Here is a 22,264-nt window from a genome sequence, read left to right as displayed (position 1 = left end):
TTCATTGAAAATAAACTTGCCCATGCAAATGATGCAATATGTGAACGGCCCTTAGTTTAATAGCCTCAGCCATAGTTAATCCAGTGTGCGTGCAAACTAGCCTCGGTGTACAAACTCAAAACTTCAAAATAGCGCACAGTTGGTGTAACCGTTCGGTGCTGCAGTTTTGACCTGTGCAGTGTTGAGAAGCCTTTGCAATTAATTAACTGTGACAAATTAAACCGTGGTTAACAGTGAAATTGGGTAATCGCTGCATCCCTAATCAATATTCACTCCGATATAGCAATCTTGATATAAATTTGTCTAAACCCGATTATTAACGAAGGAAATTGCAAACAATGCATCCGACAACTGATTTTATTTTAAATCCTTAAAAAAATGGCAGAAAACGTTATAGGGGACCTATAGTGCAGAAATCCCTTTTATAAGAGCTTAAACACATTTGTGCGGCAACAGTCTGTGAACATATCCAGTTGTAAAATCATAAAAATGTATTCATTTATTTTTTTATAGTCACACTTGATAAAAACGGTCACAGAAACATTTTGATTGACATTCTTCCTTTGAACGTGTCATCAGAGCGGAAAAGCCCCGCTGTAACGGTGGCCCTTTCTTAAACCCCCAAGTAGGTAATTTTTAACTTTTTGTTCGGGTGCCAGACAGAATAAATCCGTCAATATATTACAAATTTAACTTTAACCCAGATAGCAATAAGCCACCGACTACAAACTATACTAAACATAACACACAAACATACACAAAAATTTTACACAAATTCACCAATTGAGTATGCATAGAAATATTTATTTTTCTATCACTGAAATATCACTACCAATAGATCGCTCAAAAGCACAATTGAAAATAAACAGCTTTATGAAAACATCATGATGAATTTATACCACACTCACAGAAGAATTTATCCACTGCAATCACAACCATAATCAGTATTTACTAAGTGAAAGACAGCACTGAGCATTTCATCCATATACAAGAACAAACCCCATGGACATTACACCCCTCACAATCATTGGCTCTCTGGCCATTCAAAGGTAAACCACATACAAAATCAACCCACGGAAACACAGTTCAGTCGCATCAGAGTCCAGTGTTTTCTCAATTAACCAACATAACGTTACTGGAAGCATCAACTGGAATCTGAATGTTAAACAGTTCGTTCAATGTATGTGGGTGCGTGTGAAGTGTGTGTGTGTGTGTTTGTGTATGTGTGGGTGTATGTGTGGGTGTTTCTGTGTGTCCAGCGGCCTCTATACAAGGAATGTATGTGCGCACTAACAGTTCATTCAAAGCGAGTGGCATGGATAATGTCAACAGCTGTACCCCATCGCCTTAGCAGTCAACCCATCAACGATGCCGGTATGCTAACGTTTTGTTTTCTTTGTTTGTTGTGGAAGTGTAAAGTACCTGAAACTGCTGAACTAGAGGAAAAATCACCTACAGCCCGCGTCTATGTAGAGCGACGTCACTCAGCTCCCTTTGTTGTGGACACCGCACATGATCTCGGGCGACGGCGACGGCCAAATCCACCATCTCAGCCAAAACGTCTCCCCAAAACGCCTTAACTGCACTCTTCACTGGATCCGATCACCACCGGTAGACTTTTCAACTTCGCTTTTTTAGGCACTTTTTGGCGCTTACACTTCTCGACACTTCCAGAGCCAACTCATTCGACCACTGTCTTTAGTGCTCTCCTCATACCGTTCTTATCACTTCCTCTTCCGCTCTTTTCTTTTTAACCTGTAATCATTTTTTCTCCAGGTGGTATGGATTTACATCCAAATTGCCACACCGCCCACTGGTGACGATCTCTCCTTCATTAGCAGGTTTTTGAATCTGCCACTATGCTGACACATAACCGTTTGTAGCTCTCTTTTGAAAAGTAGACTGGGAGCACAATCTTAATTGAATTTAAAGCGACAGTCACCAAAATGGCACAATTCGAATCAAAGCCTAACATGGGAAGTTTCAAAGAGTTATACAACACTTGCATGGTATTTTGAGCTGAAACCTCACATAAATGCTTCTCATATACACATCATAGACTTATTTTACATCTTGGAAACAGGGGCAAAGTACGTTCCCTTTAAAACCTTTTTTCCCCTAAAATAAACTACATTTCTGAAGTCCTCTTTTTTCATACGGTGAAAAACTCCCACATAGCCAATTTCATGTCTCCTTTTCAACCATAAACTCCACTGCAGCGCATGTGATGGCACAAACATTAAAGGTTTTTTTACAGTAAATTTCTGGCAACCACAGCTGCCATTTTCATGATGTAAATATTACCAGGATGTTTTTAGAGTAATGGATTTTTTCACCAATTGTGTTACAGATTACATGACTTCAGATCTAATTTATTGTGAAGAGTTGCTATTACTTTAAGCGACTATCATTATTTCCTGGCAGGTTAATGAGCACTGAAAGCCAGCTTACTGCCAAATCAAGCTTGACCATAAACCAATCTTTGTTTCCATGTTCATTACAAGCAAGTCTAGAGTAATGTCATGCATCCAGCAAGGCTTTCCTCCAACAGTGTGCAACTGTGTCCTTGTGTGTGCAAAACAATCTACCCGAAGTAGCCAAGCAACCCTGGCAAAGACACTGAGAATGTATTGCATTGTGAAGAAAAAAATGCAAATACAATCTAATAAACATGCTGGTATACTTTGCCATCCTTGTGTTTTGGGTTAGATTGCTCAATCTTGGAAATGCACTAATGCATAAAATTCCAGACAATGTCCAGAAAAAGGCTGCTGGACAGTTTTCCAAGGAATGCTGCAATGGGAACAATGAAGCAAGGAGGCTTTGCTCTCGCATTCCTCACCCATTAAAATCTGCGCAAATAATACCACAAAGAATCGAGGATGGAATTTACACGGTCGCACCAGCCATGTCAGTAGACTGCCTACATGAACAAAAGTGGTTACAGATGGCCAGAAGTGTTGTCATCCAAAACAAGCAGCGGTGAAAACAAGTTTGTTGGTCTAGGATCCTCAGCCGCATGGTATTAAGAAAACAAGATGTTCGATTGTAACCCTTCTTCAAAATCAATAAAAGTTTGCAAGGTGGGTTACAGGGTCACAACCTGCTTCCTTTTGTCTTCCAAGAGAACAATTGGCTGCTGGCCTACAATACCAATTTTTAACCATTTTCTGACACTTAAGTGGCTCCAAAGCGATGTTTCGTTATGCTTGGTTGACCAAAAAATAAAATAATCTTAAAATTTGGTAAACAGAATTGACCCCATTGACTGTTGAATAGTACTGTCATGAGTACCGGTGGTACCGTGATAAATTTTCTAATTGTTAGTATTATGGTTTTAAATGTATTATCATTAGTGAGTAGAAAACGACTATTGTGATTTTGAGAACTCTCTGTAAATCCTGTAACTATGCGATCAGATAATTGTGAAAGGCTGCAATTAATTGCATTTATTTATACAGGTTAAAAAGGCTTTTATATATATATATATAGTTTGGCACACTATTGAGAACACTGAGATGAAGTTTTACTTGACAAAAAAATTAATAAATTCACAATTAGTACTACGCAGGTATCCGGGATCCATATCTGTCATGTCACAAAATTGCATAATTATTGCAAATTTTATTTATTGTCCATCCATTTTTTAGATACAAGACTTGGTGGGATGCTTTCTGTTTGTGTGACATTTATTTGAAACGTTCATCGCTCATTTTAATGAAAATGATATTTTTGAGACTATTGATATATTGTTCTCATATATATTATAATGTCATAATATTTAAGAAATAAAGCTGCACGATTCTGGCTAAAATGAGAATCATGATTTTTTTATTTATGTTTTTGCTTAAAATGAGGATCATGATTTTCTCACAGTTCTGTACATGTAAAATAAATGTTAATATGAGTAAGCTAATATTGTTTCTCAAACATATGGTATAACAACAACAACAACAACAACAACAACAACAACAACAACAATAGTAAAATTAGATCTGTGTAGGTCTACTGCTGGTTAAATGCTACATATTGTATAGATTTGCGCTGGTGAACATTAACAGACTTTAAATATGTCCTGGTTGTTAATTCAAAGTTAAGTGATTAAATCAGAATACAATTATTCATAATACTGATGTTGAATTATTATGTTTGAGACATATGCTCATCATTTGTTGTTGACAACATCATTGAATCATTTTTTCACTGATAAAACGAAACATTTGTCATTATCAGATTCCCTCCTGCATTATATTCAACATTATAGGCTAAAGTAGTTACTGACACTGTAAACATCTATTTTCATGCACAACACTGTGTTCGCTATGAAGGCAAAAATATATCAAATGCTTGCATAATCATAACTTTAAAAAGCATTATGATCATTTAAATTGTGTAAGCTTTCGGTTTCAATTTCACTGCCAAGTGCGGCTCATGGCTGGCATCACTTTGAAAAAAAAAAAAAACCTACATGCGAATCATACTACCCGCGCAGCTCCCAAAACGATTGCTCTGTGCAACAAACTGAACATTATTTATAACGTTTTCACCTGTTATTCACAGCCTATGCAGGTTCGGTTCACTAAAGTAGACATCATTACCGTTAGTAAACAAACAGTGCGTCAGCTCACGTGTGATTTCGTGGCCATGAATACATCATTACATTAAGACAAAAATGACATTTTTGGGTGAATTATACATTATAAATACAGTATGTGACAGTTTCTGAGGTGTCCATGTTGCTGAGCAACATGTTTGCTGTTCATGTCGCAGTGAAGACTTGTGAATCTGCCTTTGCGCTTCTCTCCTGACCTTGAATGTATAATTGAATTGTAGAATAGCAGAATTAAGATTGCGACATTGCGTGTAGGCTTGAATCGAGATTGCAGTCTTTTTTTCAATTAATCGTGCAGCCCTAATATGAAAGTGTCATACATTACTTCAAAATTCAAATTTTATCAAAATATCTACTCTTGTGTTAGAGTAAGACAACAAACTCTTTGTGAAATCATTCTATGACAATACTCTGAAGGACGACATTATCCAAATCACTAAATTGTCAACACAACTCACTGTCTCGCTGCATCTTGATCTAGTGATTGTCCACAGACCACAATGAATCACTCACAAATACAGCCTCATGTTCATCAACGTACCAAATAACCTTCCATAGAAAAATCCGTTTTGCATTTAATGCAAGTAGATCAAAACATTGCATAACACAACATGTCACGCATGCAAATATTGCTGATAAAAATAACCAGAGGTTTGTTTGCTCATCTTATGTAAACATCTGTGCATAAGTCATTAATTCATTCAATTTCCTTCAGCTTATTCACTTATTTAACAGGGGTCGCCAAAGCGGAATGAACCGCCAACCATTCCAGCATATGTTTTACACAGCGGATCCCCTTCCAGCCACAATCCAGTACTGGAAAACACTCATACACTCTCACATTTACACATACACTGATAAACTAAAGCCAATATAGATCCAACTCACCTATACTGCATGTTTTTGGACAGTGGGGGGAGCCGAAACACCTGAAGGAAACACACGCGAACACGAGGAGAACATGCAAACTCCACACAGAAATGGCAACTGGAGAAGCTGGCAATCGGACCAGTGACCTTCCTGTGCTGCAACAGTGCCAACCACTGAGCCGCCTCTAATTATTGTATTTCTTAATATAACAAATGTGAATGACGGAGTCAGTCAAGGGGTAAATTTTTACTTTAGACAGTAGCAAAAGCTTCCAGTCAATGTGCCATACAGATGTGCTGGCAGACAAATAAGAGCGAGAGAGAGAGAAAGATGGAGAGGATAGAGCAAAAATGTTTAAAATTCTTTTCAGGTCAATAAACAACATCTATTTCTAGCATTTCTTTTCATAATAAAAATGAGCATCATCTTTTTCCCTCTTGCTGCACATTGTCACCACATAATAGTAAAATGAGCTGCAATTTATGCTGACATAAACAAATGTTTCCAATGGGACATTGGGAATGCTTCATCTGAGGATGAAGTCAAAAGAATGACTTCATTAAAATCCTGAACTGGTTACCAGCTAATAACTGCAGCAATCAAGACACTAAATGACGCATCGATGCCTGACTGCAAGCGCAGTTTAGCTACTGTAGCCCTGTGAACAGATGTCAGAAAAGCTGTGCTTCAGCTTACATTTCTGTGAAACTGCAAAATCGAACTTCAACATAAGTTTGACTGCAGTTTCTACACCCAAAAAAAGATTTTTGCTGCTTGTTCAAACAACTTATATAAAATGAGTTGAAATGTTTAAGTTTTTTTTAGAACAACTTAATTGTTTTATCTTCAATTAAATTAAATTTGTAAAGACATTTAAAGTTAACTTAATCTGTTTGTGTTGGGGAAAACAAATGAATTGTGTGGAACCCAGTGTAGCTCATGTTACAGTGTTGGTAAAACTAACCCTATGGGGCAGAATCAAGCCAACAACTTTTCTTCCTTTTCATACTGATGATATTTACAGGGACATATTATCAATAAATAAAGGATTATTTCTATGCAGACCTTCGCAAAACACCAAATAAATACCATAAAACGTAAAAGTGTCTAGGCTTTGTAATCATATACGTTTGCACCACCACATAGACCAATTTTTTGCCACAGTCAGTTTGTTCGGTAGCTCACTTTGTACGCTGTTGTACTTGGAATGCATCTGGTGAAGCATGGTTTCACAAAAGAGGTAAAAGCATTGTAAAAATTATGGCATAACTACATGGCCGCGATGCAATTTTCCCATACGTTTGGTTTTGTAAACCCTAATGTTTTGATTTACGGAATGGTTTTGGTGAGTCAATCGCAAGGTAATAGGTAATGTTTGACATTTATTTTTTTTTAAAAATCTACATTTTTGGGATAATATTATAGTTATATGAATAGTTATATGAAAGCCTTATACATTACTTTCGAAGTAAGTAGGATTTTGCAAGTCAACGGCTACCATCACTATTTTGGTGACCAAAATACATCAAAATATCTAATTGTGTGTTGAACAGGAAACTCTTTAGGAATTCATTCTATGACAATTTCCAAATCGCTAAATTGCCAACACAACTCAACACTAGTCACTGCGTCTCTGCATCTTGATCTAAAGTGATTGTACAAAGGCGCTCGAATTAGAGTCCCGTACTACATGGCCATGATGCAAATTTCTCATACGTTTGCTTTGTAAACACTATTGGTTGGATTTATGGAAGGTTTTAGGTTAGTCGATAGCAAGGTAATATGTATGACAAGCCCTCTCATTAACTGTATAACAAATCGCAGTCCAAGTAACATATTTCAGATTCGCAAAAATGTAGACAGCGAGCTTATGAATTTGTCATCAGAAACATGCCAACGTTTTGCAGAAATCTAGCTGGAAGCATGTATTTCCAATGAGCATTAGCTGCAGAAAAGAGACAAGATGCTTGACTAACCAGTGTTATACTCTGACGGCAGAAGTTTAGCATCAAACAAAGCAGAACTAGGGAACTAAAGATGATCTTGATCAAACTATCATTTGACCACGAAGAGAAAAAAAACTCTCTATTGAGCCGACTCTTACTTCACATTGAGTTCTGGGCAATGAATCAGAGTGATACCGCCTCCACAAGCATCTGAGGCGATTCCTTCACTTCCTGAACTCAGCAGCGCACAAAGGAAGCCTTGTAACACAGCACTGTGGCATCACTGGTCCAGCGGATTCATTGTGAAACAGAGAGAGTGAAGACTTGTGGGCTTTACTCAAAAGAGAACATGCGCTCTTCCAACTTCATTCTAAAAGGTGTCAAGAGTGTAGTAAAGGAGCCCAAGGCTACTAGAGACATGTAAAAAAACATCATTAAGAACCCCTCACCCTGAAGGAACTGGAGCTACCAGAACTTTTGTAGAAGAACCGGCTTTTACAATTGTGTGGACTACAGGAAGCAAGAACAATTTTGATTATAGGAACTAAAACTGACCATTACCCCCACCACAGATGATTTTCACCCACAAGTGGCAGGTGTTAAATCCCCATGTAAATGTTGGGATAGTTTAGAAATACATTTAAAATAGCACCACAGAAATATTTGTATTGCAAGAAGATTTCACAGTTTTTGCAATCAAATAATTGCAATCTAGAAGGGACTTTACGAAAACAATATTAATCTATTCTCAAAGTTGTTAATCTATTCTCAAAGTTGGCTTGGGAGCAGGGTCTTTTCTTCGCAAGCTATGATGACTTTCACCTTGATATTTTAACGTGGATGTATACCTGACCGGTGAGCTGTCTGACAAAAAAGTGCCCTTCTGAATCAAATCAGCAGGATGCCCTTCTGGATCTTTCACTTACTATGAAGATACTACTGACTATGTTTACATGGACATCTGTAGTCTAGTTATTTGCCTTAATAACCAATAATATAAGTAATTTGTTTACATGAAGTGTTTTCATGTATGAGCTTCCCGTAATTAAGGGTGACTTTAACTGCAGTTCGGCAGTTTCACTTTGACCCATGAACATTTCGTTCATGCCCCTGTGACAAACTGGGGTATTAGACACAAATAAGGAGTGGTGAGAGTGTAAATTTAATAACGCACACCAAATGGAAAGAAAAAAGCTTCCGCATTCACTATGTGTGTGTGTGTGTGTGTGTGTGTGTGTGTGTGTGTGTGTGTGTGTGTGTGTGTGTGGGACCCTTTACTGACAGCCGCGTGCGTCTTGTCGAAAATATAGGAATAAGTCCTACATGACGGTACTAGCTTGATTGTGGTGTTTACTTCAATAATGCCACTAATATATGCATACTCCACGTCTTAATTCCATTTTTGTTTAGTTCAGTTATGACTTTAGTCAGATTAAGGTAATCAAAAATTTTAAAAAAATTGCTGTTTCGAGCTTATGTAGGCCTACAGTTCAAAATTCAAGTTTAACTAAATAAACAGTAAACACAAGTACATCAGTGTTTCCTCTAGGATTTTTTCCACCTGTGGCGGCAGGTCTTTTACACAAATCTATCAACTACCTAAGGCGTTATTTCAATAACAAATGGAGAAATGTTGTGAGTGCAGTATGACAAGTCGAGATCGCATTTATGTAATACTTGCACGTCCATAAATATACGCTGCTCAAGTGCAGATCTTCTTGTGCGCTCTGAAATAAACTGCTTGCTGAAGAGCGATTTAGTGCGTTTATGTAACAAGTATGTCTTCAACATTTATTCGATTTTCTAGGAATATTTATGAATGTCTCCAATAGACCTACAGAGCGGCATTAATGCGTCCTGAAGTAAAGTAAAACGGCTCACGCATCACGCACCTGTTAGTCAGTCAGTCAGTCTGTCAGCACGTCACCTTAAAGCACAGGTGTCAAACTCAGTTCCAAAAGGGCCACAGCTCTGCACAGTTTAGTTCCAACCCTAATTAAACACACCTTATCAAACTAATTGAGTCCTTCAGGCTTGTTTAAAACCTACAGGTAAGTGTGTTGAAGCAGGGTTGGAACTAAACTGTGCAGGGTTTCGGCCCTTTAGGAATTGAGGGTTGAACAAAAAGCGCACAGCACTACTACGGTTACAGAAAGCTTGCACTGTTATAATTCACTTACCTTTTAATGCGTTTTGGTGCAATTATTATCCGCTATTAAAAAACAACAACAATGCCTGAATGTTTTGAATGAGAACCGGTAATGTAGCCGTGGCAAGATGAATTTTGGTGTGGCACCCCGCCATGGCAGAATGAATGTAGCGGAAACCATGTACATCTTATTGAACATAATTTATTTTCATTATCATAGTAGAAAATTTGGGGCAACGCGGTGGCTCAGTAGGTAGTGCTGTCGCCTCACAGCGAGAAGGTCGCTGGTTCGAGCCCCAGCTGGGCCAGTTGTTATTTCTGTGTGAAGTTTGCATGTTCTCCCCGCGTTCACGTGGGTTTCCTCCGAGTGCTTCGGTTTCCCCCACAAGTCCAAAGATATGCAGTACAGGTGAATTGGGTAAGCTAAAATTGTCCATAGTGTATGTGTGTGAATGAGAGTGCATAAGTGTTTCCCCTGTGATGGGTTGCAGCTGGAAGTGCATCTGCTGCGTAAAACTTTTGCTGGATAAGTTGGCGGTTCACTGTGCTGTGGCGACCCCAGATTAATAAAGGAACTGAGCTGAAAAGAAAATGATGAGTAGAACAGTTCCTCAAGCAGTTTGTGATGCATTTTGGAAATAAGATGAGAAACACGTTCTTAAAGACTTATAGTAATTATTTATAGCACACATATTCCGAATGCCTTTGGCAGAATTCAAATGAGCCATTTTAATCTAGATTAATTCCAAGATTACAGTGAGATTAATCTAGATTAAAATACACACATACATACGTGTTTTGGACAGCAGTGTGAGTAAAATGTAGCCGATAAAATTTAATAATGAATTATTTCATATAACAATTTCATCACGTAACATACCTAAATGAATAATTTATGAAATATATAAATCAATTAGATGTACATAAATCCACATAAAATTGCAAAGAAAAAAAAACATTATTAGGAAGCTTCTACCCTAAAGGTACTGACGTTATCAGAACTATTTGCAGAAGCACCTGATTTTTAGATTGTGGAACTAAAAGAAGTAATAAAAATTTTAGTTATAGGAACTAACATTGACCATTACCCCATCACAGATGATTTTAACCACAACCGGTGTTAACTTAAAACCCAGTTTGTTGCAACTTGTGTGCGTCTAACATTAAACGCCTAAATTTATAAAAACATACATGCCTAAATTAGTAATTTATGAAATATAATCCATACTGTAAATCCACATAACTAGTCCACTAATAATCCACCATAGCAGTCACCCATCTCTACCATACAGGTAGGTGAGCCCTTCTAGCAGCCAGCCATGCAACTGCGCTTTTATTATAAAATCCAGACACATTGCTAGGCTCTGACATAACGCCGGCACAGAAAAGGCACAAGATAGAGCAGAGCGTATGACAACTCCAAACGCAGGAGCGTAAGAAAGCGTGTACAAGATAGGGAGAGTGTTTTTGCATGTAGTCAGACAAAGCCATTTTACACTTGACTCCATTAAAACGCCATACATGGCTCTGTTTAAAAATTCCACTTACCAAATATTCTCAACACAAGCCCTCCCTTCACTCCTGCCAGCCACAGCCTTGTAGAACTAAAAGCTCATTAGACCCTGCAGAGCTCATCATGACACCCTGGACCCTGACATACATGAGAACAAGGATGTAAGATTGTACATTCACTTGTTGTTCGTCTCCGCTATGAAGGTCAAACCCTAAGGAAGGTTAACTTTATCGAAATGCAGCTGATGTTTTGGATGGCGCCACCCCAATCAGTCCTGATGACATCATACTAGGGTTTGATTTTTCTATTGCAGCTTAATGAGCTCGCTGACTGGAAAGACATCCAAATACATTGAGATGATTTATCTGCAGGCCCACACACACACACGCACACAATCTGCACCCGCTGAACTCTGCTGATAGTCCTCCAGAAATGAACTAGCCCAACTGAAAAACTATAAAACACTCTGACTGACTAATTTGATTGTATTGCAATTTTCCCAAAAGCTATGAGCGCTGTTTTAAACATAGTTACTGCTTTGATAATTGACCCTTCGCTAAGCCACACCTAAAAACCGCCACCCACCAATCAGGGCTTAGCAACTGTAGCTACGCGCAGGGGCTCTGTTAAACTTTCGAGCGGGTGCATATGGATTGTGCAAATCTGATACCTGGTATCCTTAAAGTTTGGACGGGATAGTGGAATTTTTTTCCCTTTTCAAAACCAAAAACCCAAGAGGAGAAATGCCAGCATGGATCAAGCTGTGTGAGGGGCGCTAAAAGAGCAGAGCTAAGTTGGTTTTGTTTTGATATTCCTGACACATTCAGTGTTAGACTGACAGCAATAACTCGCACACCACTTACCCTAAACAGATCTAAACTGTGTTTCCTACAAAAAATACAAAGCAGGTTAGGTTTCACGGCTGTCTTTTTTCTCTTTTTTTCCCTTTTTTTTTTAGGGGGGGACAAATCTATCCACCCAGACTACAGGGTTTACTAGATGGTTAACCTTTCCTTCAGGATATTACTCCTTTCATCATTTTGAACAAAATCAGAGTAAAACAACATTTGTTGTGTGTTCGTTTCAGGAGTTTGATAAAGCGTCCAAACAAACTTTTTGGAAAAGCTTGCTTCAGCCAGAGGTCCGAGTTATCAGTGGACTGTGGCTTTGATATAATCAGTGGGTGTGGATCGTTCCATCTACTTTGACAAGAAGAACTTCTCCAATTGATTTTCTCCTTTCAGTCCATTTAGGTCTGACATCCAGTAAAGAAATAAATTATACGGTATATTAAGTGTCCTTAACTACTATGTACTTATATCAAAATTTAAATACAATGTACTTACTGTGTTAATAATGTATTTGAGAACACTTGCGGTGCTTTTGAGTTGGGATAGAGGTTGGGTTATAGACAGGTTTGGTGGCATGGGTAGGTTTAAGGGTGGGTTAAGGTGTAAGAGAAGGTCAACAGTGTATTTACAAATGTAATTACAAAAGTTAATTACAGATGTAATTACATACATGTATTTAATCAAGCATAAGTACACAGTAAATACATGTATTTACACAATAAGTACATTGTAACAAACTATTAATTCCTCTGTAAGTACATATTAGTTAATGCAACTTAATATAAAGTGGGACCTATTACACAAAGTATTTTTTAAATAAATATCATACATCTCTACTTTGCTAAAGTATTGAACTTTGTAAATCTTGTGCAAACAAGATTATCACCTTAATCTGATGTGTTCTTAACTGATGTTCTCTCTACTGTATTTTTAGCTGTATGCTTATTTTGTTCTCATGAGAAAAGTGTAAAAAGAGACTTTTAAATATCAATCAGATCACTGCTGATTATAGGAATATATAACAACAGTATACTGCTGATTAGTTTTTATAATCTGATTTTACCTTTAAAAATGAAAAAGAACTTTGAAGCAAATATATTGGGGCTTTAAGAAACTGCTTTCAAAAGCAAACAAATGTGACCCCAAAGCTATGTTTATGCTAGGTTTTATACTATGACTTGTTATGAATTGCACAATCCTCATTAGGCCACAAGTAATTTACACAAATAATGTTATCGTTCACCGTGCAGAAGAGGCTTGCTTCGCGAAATCCTTGACCGAGACAATTCAACAGTGGATTAAACCTAAACCAAGGTTTATTAGCTTGAACTGAACCATGCTATGTTGACAGATAATGCAGTTTCCTTCCTCGTCCAGACAGGGTGTGGTTCATCGCTCCGTGTAACCAGTGACAGCGAGTTTCTGTTCCCTCAGGCATTTCAGTAAGTTCATTCAGTCTTTTTGAGATACAGAATCCTTTAGACAGACCCAGAGCTGCATTTACGTTATTTGTCAGATAGACAAAGGACATCTACAGGATTTGTTATTTCTCCCTGTTCTTACCATGCTTGCAATATAAATCCCACACCTTCTTGGCAACTTGTTTAAATCTGAGTATGCCCATATTCACATTTCCCAATCAGTGGTTTAGATATGCAAATGGAAGCCAATGTTTCATCCACGCAAATAAGTGATATGTGGCAATACAGTAAGAACACAACAGCATAATGCTTGGTGTCTTTTTGGATATCTGAAAGTTGCTTCCAATTGCAAATGCATAGTCATCTGCAGAAAAACCACCTGATGAGCCACAGGCAACTCTGACTGTTCCTGCTGTTTGTCAGTGGCAATACAAAAAGAGTGACAGTGACACCATCTGAATCCTCTTCCTGCTCCAGGGCCAAAGATGGCGACTGTAATGGAATTCCTGCTATGATTCCTCTGCATTTCGTAACAAATTCCTGGTGGAATGCGCAAGAATATCTGCCATTGCTTTCAGTTTTTATTAAAGAAACACTAGCCTATTCAACAAATAGTGGGATTTATCCTGGAAAAATCTTTAAGTCAGACACTAGTTATTAAATGGAAAAACTAAAGTGATTTCTGCAATGCAGAACAAGAAGGACGGAATAGTGGATTCCAGTCATAAAACTGAATTAGGTGCGTCATGATGAATATCACAAAATTAGACAAGTTTTAGATTAAAAAAGTAATGTTGCACACCTAATCAAACAACAATACGGTTTAGTGTCTGTGAATATAAAAGGTAAGTAAACAAAAAAACATGAGTTAGGGCTGCACGATATTGGAAAAAATTGGACAGTTTTATGCGGAGTCTAAGGGCGTTCTCGCACATTGCTATATGTGAACTGTGCCCAGGCACATTTCCCGGATCGTTTGAAAAGTGTGAGTGCTATGAATCGGGCTCTGCTCTAGTGTGAGTGCAAAGCGTGCCTGAGCCCGAAACTAAAGATGAGATGTGACTTTAAAGGGACTGTTTCCTATAGATTTATTAATCATCCTGACTGTTCAATGAACGCAAACTGTTGTAGATTATTAAAGACGCAAACCCCTTACTGCATGAGACCTGCACCTTTAGCAAACCTCATAATTCCTACAGAATAATTGCGCCCCAAGGTCTAAACCAAACTCTACCCCTTAGCCCTTCCCCCATCCCAATTCTCTTTAGCTTGAAGGCCTAGGGCTAAGGGGAAGCCTAGATACCCCTTAACACAGAGAATTTCAGGACCACACTCTAAACCAAGGGATATGAACGTTTCTTAGAATGCACTAGCCACTACTGCAGCATGGCTGCACACAGAAGTAGAGAGATGCACAAATTATTATTTTTTTTGTTATTATTACGAATTATTACGAAACAGTCAGGCACATGTTTTAATACATTCATAACTGCATACATGTTTTACCAACATGCTTAAAAAACAAATAAAACAAAAAAAAAAAAAACACGAAAATAAAAACAGCTAAATTTCACCATCTATAATCCCTAATAGGGTTGTAACAATATACCGGTATGACGGTTTACCACGATTTGAACGTGCACGATTATCATACCATGAACAATTGCATATCAACGGTTTTAACCCTTAAAGACCGAGACAGCCGCCCGCGGCTAAAAATAAGTATTGCTCTTAAATGTTTAATAACTTTTGATCCGCTGATCCGATTCATACAATTCAAAGATTGGCATAAAGAAGAGAATCTCAGCTTTCCAGTGCTGTATCACATAACATTCGCGGACTTTCAGAGGCTCCGGAATCAGTGCGGTTACGTCATCAAAATTTGACAACGCTGATTTGACAAAGAAACGCTCGTCACTGTGTCTCCGGACAAATCAGACATGATACATTGATGCATTATCCCTCCTCCATGCCCAGATTGGTTCAAACTCGCTATATCACAACCAATAAGCATAGGTTTCGCTTTTGTTTGTGGACCAAGCTTTTTGAACAACACGGAATGAGAGAAAGGCATACATTTATGCGCGGCTAAATAAAACGCAAAAAAAAAAGTTTTGCATGAAATAATTCTCATACTAAGTACTTTTGCATGCACAGCAGCACAGAAACATGACAAAACAGTGACACAGCAAAGATGAACTGCTGCTCTTGCTGTTTTCAAAAGACGCAAATGAAGATGCAGCTGTTTGTCTGCATTGCAGACAACCATATCCAAATCCATAGACAACCATATCCTTGCTGGCACATAAAATCTAGGGATGTTCCATATTGAATCTAGTTTCGTTATGTAACTATTTATAGTATAGTAAATATTTATATCTATTTTTTACTGAGGATTTGCACCATGTTTATTTGGACTTTATTTGGACTTTGACACATTATTTATTATTTTCTTATTTTTATTTGTTCATTGTAAGTGGTGTTGTTTATAGTAACTAAAAATATATTATTTGGAAAAAGTCAAATTTGCTTCACTGTTCCATTATTTTGTAACATACCGTATACCGCGAAACCGTCAAACCGTGGTATTGTTTTAGACGATTATCATACCGTGAAAAATTCATACCGTTACAACCCTAATCCCTAATAATAACTCCTGTATAGTAGTCCCACAACACACTTTCACGTCTGACACTCGAATCCCCTTTTTCAATTTGAAATGTTGAAATTTGGACTAGAAACATTTTTTTTTTCATAAATGTTGCATTCCATATAAATACAATAATTAAACACAATTCTGTAGCTCCTGGTCAACTATAATTCAGACTCAACATTGCATATCTTGTGATGCAAGTATTGCAGATGCGCACATTGCAATATCGATGCTGAAACTATATATTGTGCAGCCCTACTATGAATATGAAGTTTCATGACTAATATACCAATCAAGCATGGCTTAAAGAAATGACAAACACTTTTCTATAAAAAAAAAAACTACTCAAAGTTTGCCAATTTAATATTAATAATATAAATAATAATAATAATAATATGTAAAAGATTTATTATATATTTTTTTATATTTTGGCATTCAAATTATTATTCCTTTAAACTAATAACACAAACTGGAAAAGGGATTCAAAGGCCCTGAATGTGAATATTTGTGAATACAAAAGGATTTAACAAACACGTATGGTCAAATTTTAAAATCTGTGAATTTGAAACATAAATACTTAATATAGCTGCTTAATATCCTATAAACAAATAATCCATCTAGAACTAAAAATCAAAAGCGCAAAGCGGGTTCTGTTTTTCAGCAATTGAAGACACATAGTAGAGCTGCACAATTAATCGTTAAAAGATCGCAATCTCGATTCGACCCCCTAGACGATCTTAATCCAGCATTTCTATGATTCTATGATTTTCAAGTTCAGGAGAGAAAAAAAGGCGGCCGCACGAGTCTGTTTATTGTTTCACATACGTTGCTCAGTGACACTGACACCTCCAAATGATGTTGAAAGAGTCACATAATGTATTTATAAGGTATAATTCACCTAAAAATGTCATTTTTGTCTTCATATAATGATGTTTTCGAGGCCGGGAAATCACACGTGACGTGAGCTGCTGACCGTGAGCTGTTATCACAGAGAGGGCGCGTGCGCTCTACTTGATATAGACGCGCGCGCGCGTCTACTTTAGTGAACAGAACCTGCATATGCTGCGAGTAACAGGTAATACAGTTGTAAATAATATTCTGTTTGTGGCACAGAGTGATCGTTTGGGAGCCCCGCGAAATATGAACAAGCACTTAGCAGTCAAAATGAAACCGAAAGTGTGCACTCCATTTAAATGATCTTATCGCATTTTAGAGTTATGATTACGACAAGCATTTGATATGTTTTTTTTCTTTCATAGCAAACCCACAGTTGTGCATGAAAATAAATGTATACAATGTCAGTATAACTACTCTAGCCTATATATTGTTGTTGAATATAATCTGATAATGGCAAATGTCTGATTTTTTTATGACATATTGCAAGCATACATCTCAAACATAATAATTCAAGATCATAATTATTATAAGTAGAATAGAATTATTTATAAAAAACAGTAGACCTACACATAATATTATTATCGATGTGCCATATGTTTGTTTTTACCATACCTTTATTTTACATCTACAGAATCGTGAGAAAATCATGATCTTTATTTTAAGCAAAAATATAATAAATCGCGATTCTCATTTTACCCAGAATCGTGCGGCTCTAACCCATAGATAAACATGAGCCCCATCCGTGTTCACCTTTAAACAAGCTTTCACGGCTTGCAAAATGTGACATTTGACTATCGGGCTAAATGCCGTTTCAATGATCAGAAGCTAATTAAACAAAAGGTTGAGGTGTCAAAATCCCTAAAGCAAAGCTGATAAAAATTGCTTTAAAATTGATTTTTTTTTAATCATCACAACCACATTATACGGAAATTAACACTCAGATTAGATTAAAATAAGCATTCTAGAAAGCAAGACAATGCGGGTATGAAAAAAATAGGGGGGGGGGTTAATCCTGCATACCTGCTGGTGGTGAGATATCCATAGCAAATCTCAATTCTCTGACAAATGCAGCCTAAAGCGTGAGCAAGAACGTTATCTGATAAATGTGCAATGCAACCTGAACCCGTCGAGTCTTTAGAGGAAACAAGACTTCCTTAAAACTCTAAACGGATTCTCCCTGCCTATATATGTCCAGTTTTTCTCTACACACACTCTCGCGCTCATGAAGCTGCATCCTCTCCAGCCTTGCAGCCACATCCTGCATCTCCTGACTAATTTTACCCAGCATCCTGACCCATTTCCCAAGGAGCACAGGGAAAAGGGACATAGGAGCTGACGCAATGACATATGCATAAACAGGCTGATGCATTCTGACGGCCAGCCCAAACATTACCATGTCAAGACTTCAACGTGGCCTAAAGCTAAATCATGCACCAGCGACAACCAAACATGAACAAAGACATGGCTTCTTGGAAACAGTCAATAAAAACAGCTTAGAATTGAAGCATAGTTTACCATTATCCAAATACAGCGAGTTCCTCTGTCATTTCCATTCAATAATTGTCAAAAATATGCATGAAACTAAATTGTTAACATGCATATTTTATAAATACTGCAAACAGACAGACTTAAACGCAAATATTTTATTAGATTTCTAAACAAATCTATTATTTTATGCCTTTTAATGCGTCACAGCATTTGAGGTTTTATTATTATTTTTATTCCTTCCTGCTGCCTACAAGTTAACTGAGGCAAACTGAAACATGCCAGACAATATAGCAGTGTGGTCGACACATGGGTAACCACAGAAAACCCTGCACGCTACATAATATTCACTAAAAAACACTTGTTCTCCATCTATGAGATCACTGAAGGTTAATGCATAAACACAATAAAAATAACAACACTGAATTAATCATTTTAGGGTGCAATGGTCAAACTTCGAAACATTTAGAAGAAATTTAATAAAAAATATTTTAAATGACACTAGATTACAAGAACTGATTGTAAACTTAGGTTAAAGCCTCATTCACACTATGAGCGACTCGAACAACAAGCAACCGTTCATTTCAAAGGAGAGTGAGCAACTTCCGGTGACCTCCGCCTACAGGAGTGACAGCAACTGTTGGCAATTATGTGGGCGTGTCGAGCGATGCAACAAAGTTGAGAATCCTTTAACTTTATGCAAATGAAGAGAGTGACTTTTTTGATCGACAGCCAATAGTGAAGCTCAGTGAAGCTCACATGGTCCTCTTTCAGCTCGCTCAGAGGCAGGTTGTATTCTCCGTGTTGTAGACCTACACAGACCTGCGTTTGCAGCAGGTCGTCACCCAGAGCAACAGGCAGCTACAAAGTTGCTGCTAGTGTGAACCCTAAGACCTGGATGACCTACAACTTCAGGCAAGATTCTAAAGTGCACATCCAATGCACACTGCACTATCCTATGAAGTCCCTTGAGAGAATTCATAAATGGGAGTGAACTGATGCAATGGATACGGGTTATGCAGAGTTAAGACTGCATAATTTTAGCCCAGATTTTTTAAACCCGACAGGTTTTGAGAAATTGGCGACAAATGTTTGAAATCACAGGCACAATATCTGCTAATGCTCTGCTAATCATGCCATGTGAAATGTGTTCTGATTGAAAATAACATCGACAATCCCCTACAGCCGAGAGAGCAGGAGGTCCACTAGTATGGGTACCTGCAGGCTAGCGGGACGTTGGGTGAGAAGTCAAAAGCGCTCTTTTTAAGTTTATTTGGACCCAATCAATGTTTCTATTTAACGTATCATCTGAGTAATATCACAATCAGGTCAAAAAGTTACAAACGTTGAGGAGAAATTCCTAATTCTCTTCAAAAAGCCAGGAGAGCAAAATGAGTTAATTTTCTAAAGCTAAAACCTTCTTTTTTCATTATGTAGTTAATAACGTGACCTCGCACTGTTTCCAGTTCACTTCTCGCAATTTTTTGGCTGTGAGACATATTTTGGACAAAGTTGTCGACGATTCCTCCCATTTCAAAGTGATGCATTGTGAAACCTCTTTTCGCCGATCCATCCTTCAGTGTAAACACAGCACCGACAGAACACAATCCCAAACAGTAATGTAGAGTGAAAACATCCGTGACACAACTACTTTAAAAACCATGCAGTCTGAACTGGGCAGTAGGACACGTGATCATGACAAAATTACAGATGTAGTACGTCTGAGTTTCATTCATACTACTCGCATTCAAACTGTATAGAACATACTTTTCTCATGGTTGACTAGTACATTTAAATTCACATGCAGTACTACTGACTTGCAGGCAATTTCGGGCGCAGCCATGCTGAACCAAACGATACGCAAACAAGACTACACTACTATTTTGCCTATACTAGATCTTAGCTTGATGAAATCAAAGAAATTAGGTGCTTTTACACAATAGGATTAGATATACATTAAATTGTGTGAAATGCACGTTTGCAATTACAAAAAAACTAACATAAATATCAAAGTTTGAAAAAATAATGAAAGTGTGAAACAAAAATACACACACAAAAACACACTCCCTTGAGTGATAATCTTACAGAAATCCTTAAAACCTTTAAGCAGAAACAATACTACATTAAAAGCAAACTCAGCAAGTTTCTCTTCATATTTATCTACTTTTCATTTATTCAATTAATCATTTATTCATTTTCTTTTCAGCTTAGTCCCTTTATTAATCCGGGGTCCCCACAGCGGAATGAACCGCCAACTTATCCAGCAAGTTTTTACACAGCGGGTGCCCTTCCAGCAGCAACCCATCTCTGGGAAACATCCACACACACACACAAACAATCATACACTACGGACAATTTAGCCTACCCAATTCACCTGTACCACATGTCTTTGGACTGTGGGGGAAACTGGAGCACCTAGAGGAAACCGACGCAGGGAGAACATGCAAACTCCACACAGAAAAGCTTACTGAGCCAAGGCTCGAACCAGCGACCTTCTTGCTGTGAGGCAACAGCACTACCTACTGCGCTACTGCCTCGCCATTTGTTCAATAAAAAAAATATATTTTTTTATTTTTATTTAAAAAAATAGAATCAATTTCCATTCCAGCTCTATTTATTTTAAACTTTAAATGTTGGTAACTATAAATTATATGACAATATGTCATGTGACCATGTGTCAACAGTCTATCACCAAAAAAAAAATAGACATGCTTAATGTAAACAAAGATTAAATAAAAAAATAATAAAGCACAAAGCATAAAATTATTTTAATGATTTTTCAACAGATTTCTTTGTGTGTAAAACCTTGGGGGGAAATCAACTACTGAGCACACATTTAAGAAACCCTTTGACAGACATTACATTGAGTTTCAAAAACAGCTCCAGGCATCCACCCTCTCAGATATGGCAGGATAATCCACACCTACAGGAAGTTCAACCAACTTATTTGAAAATCTACACATTCCGTATTTATCGACTGCTTTAGAGAACTTCTTGATTCTGCATATCTGCTGGAGAACATTTGTTCCAATACACTTTTATCTAATACTGGCAAATCTTCATTTTACGTTAGCTCCGAGCAGGTCAAAGTAGAGCAGACTGACAGTTCCAAATTACTTTAGCAAAGCAAACTAGGAGCTGCCCAAAAATTTCAGATGGGTCACATCAGCTTGAGTTGCAAGTAAAAGTAGTTAAACTTCAGCTTTATTTGTTTAGTGATCACTCACCCTAATTTGATGAGCAAACAAAGATCGTAAGATTTCAAATGAGCTATTTTTTTTTTATCAGGAATTCCAAAATTCCATAAAAACACCTTAGGAATTCTAAGATTTGAAAATTCTGTAGTAGTTTTTTTTTTATTTGAAGAATTCTTAAACCGCCCCAGATGCAGCAACTTTCGCTTCCCACAGTTTGAGCACTGAGCCAAGGAGGTTCCTAAATCCATCCATACAAATCACACAGCATTACATGTTCCATCCTGAAAGCTTGTCAGCTCAGATATGGAACATGAAAATTTGTTAAAGCAATCCCCCGTTTTGAGCACTGCAGATCAGCCCATCTGGCCTGATCCACGCTGCCATGATCCCTTCGCATGGACAGATCCTTAAAACTTACACACGCCAACCCAATCTTCGCTTCATTCTGCAAACATTACGCTTCAGAGAGAGTATGTCCTTATCCTTACCTTCTCAGCTGTCGTAGGCAAAATATATCCAAGCCCGACTTTAATTTTGTACTAGACAGCTTTAGTTTCCCAGCAGCAGTCCCTTATCGCGCGAATGTTCCCTATGCCTCTGCCTCACTCAACTTGTCCGAGACTCGCCGGAAGGCACGCCTTGTTTTCTTATCCACGCCCCCAACAAACCG

At 37.7% G+C, this 22,264-nt stretch overlaps 1 protein-coding gene and 1 long non-coding RNA gene across 2 annotated transcripts in view; both read right to left on the bottom strand.

Annotated features, from left to right (window-relative positions):
* coro1ca (coronin, actin binding protein, 1Ca) overlaps nucleotides 1–22,207 on the bottom strand; it is a 97,307-nt gene extending 75,100 nt beyond the window's left edge. The window contains 1 exon segment of the mRNA NM_201295.1: nucleotides 22,083–22,207. The gene's annotated coding sequence lies outside the window, so the exon portion shown is untranslated.
* Nucleotides 6,864–9,958, bottom strand: LOC141385795 (uncharacterized). Its single transcript, XR_012406796.1, has 2 exons — nucleotides 9,433–9,958; nucleotides 6,864–9,355 (listed from the first exon to the last, which is right to left on the bottom strand). It is a non-coding gene; the product is annotated as an uncharacterized lncRNA (long non-coding RNA).
* Nucleotides 22,208–22,264: the final 57 nt, after the last annotated feature.

Source organism: Danio rerio, chromosome 5 (genome assembly GCF_049306965.1).
Source record: "Danio rerio strain Tuebingen ecotype United States chromosome 5, GRCz12tu, whole genome shotgun sequence".
Classification (NCBI taxonomy): domain Eukaryota; kingdom Metazoa; phylum Chordata; class Actinopteri; order Cypriniformes; family Danionidae; genus Danio; species Danio rerio.
The sequence above is the reverse complement of the archived record's forward strand: the minus strand, read 5'-3'. Positions and strand labels throughout refer to the sequence as shown.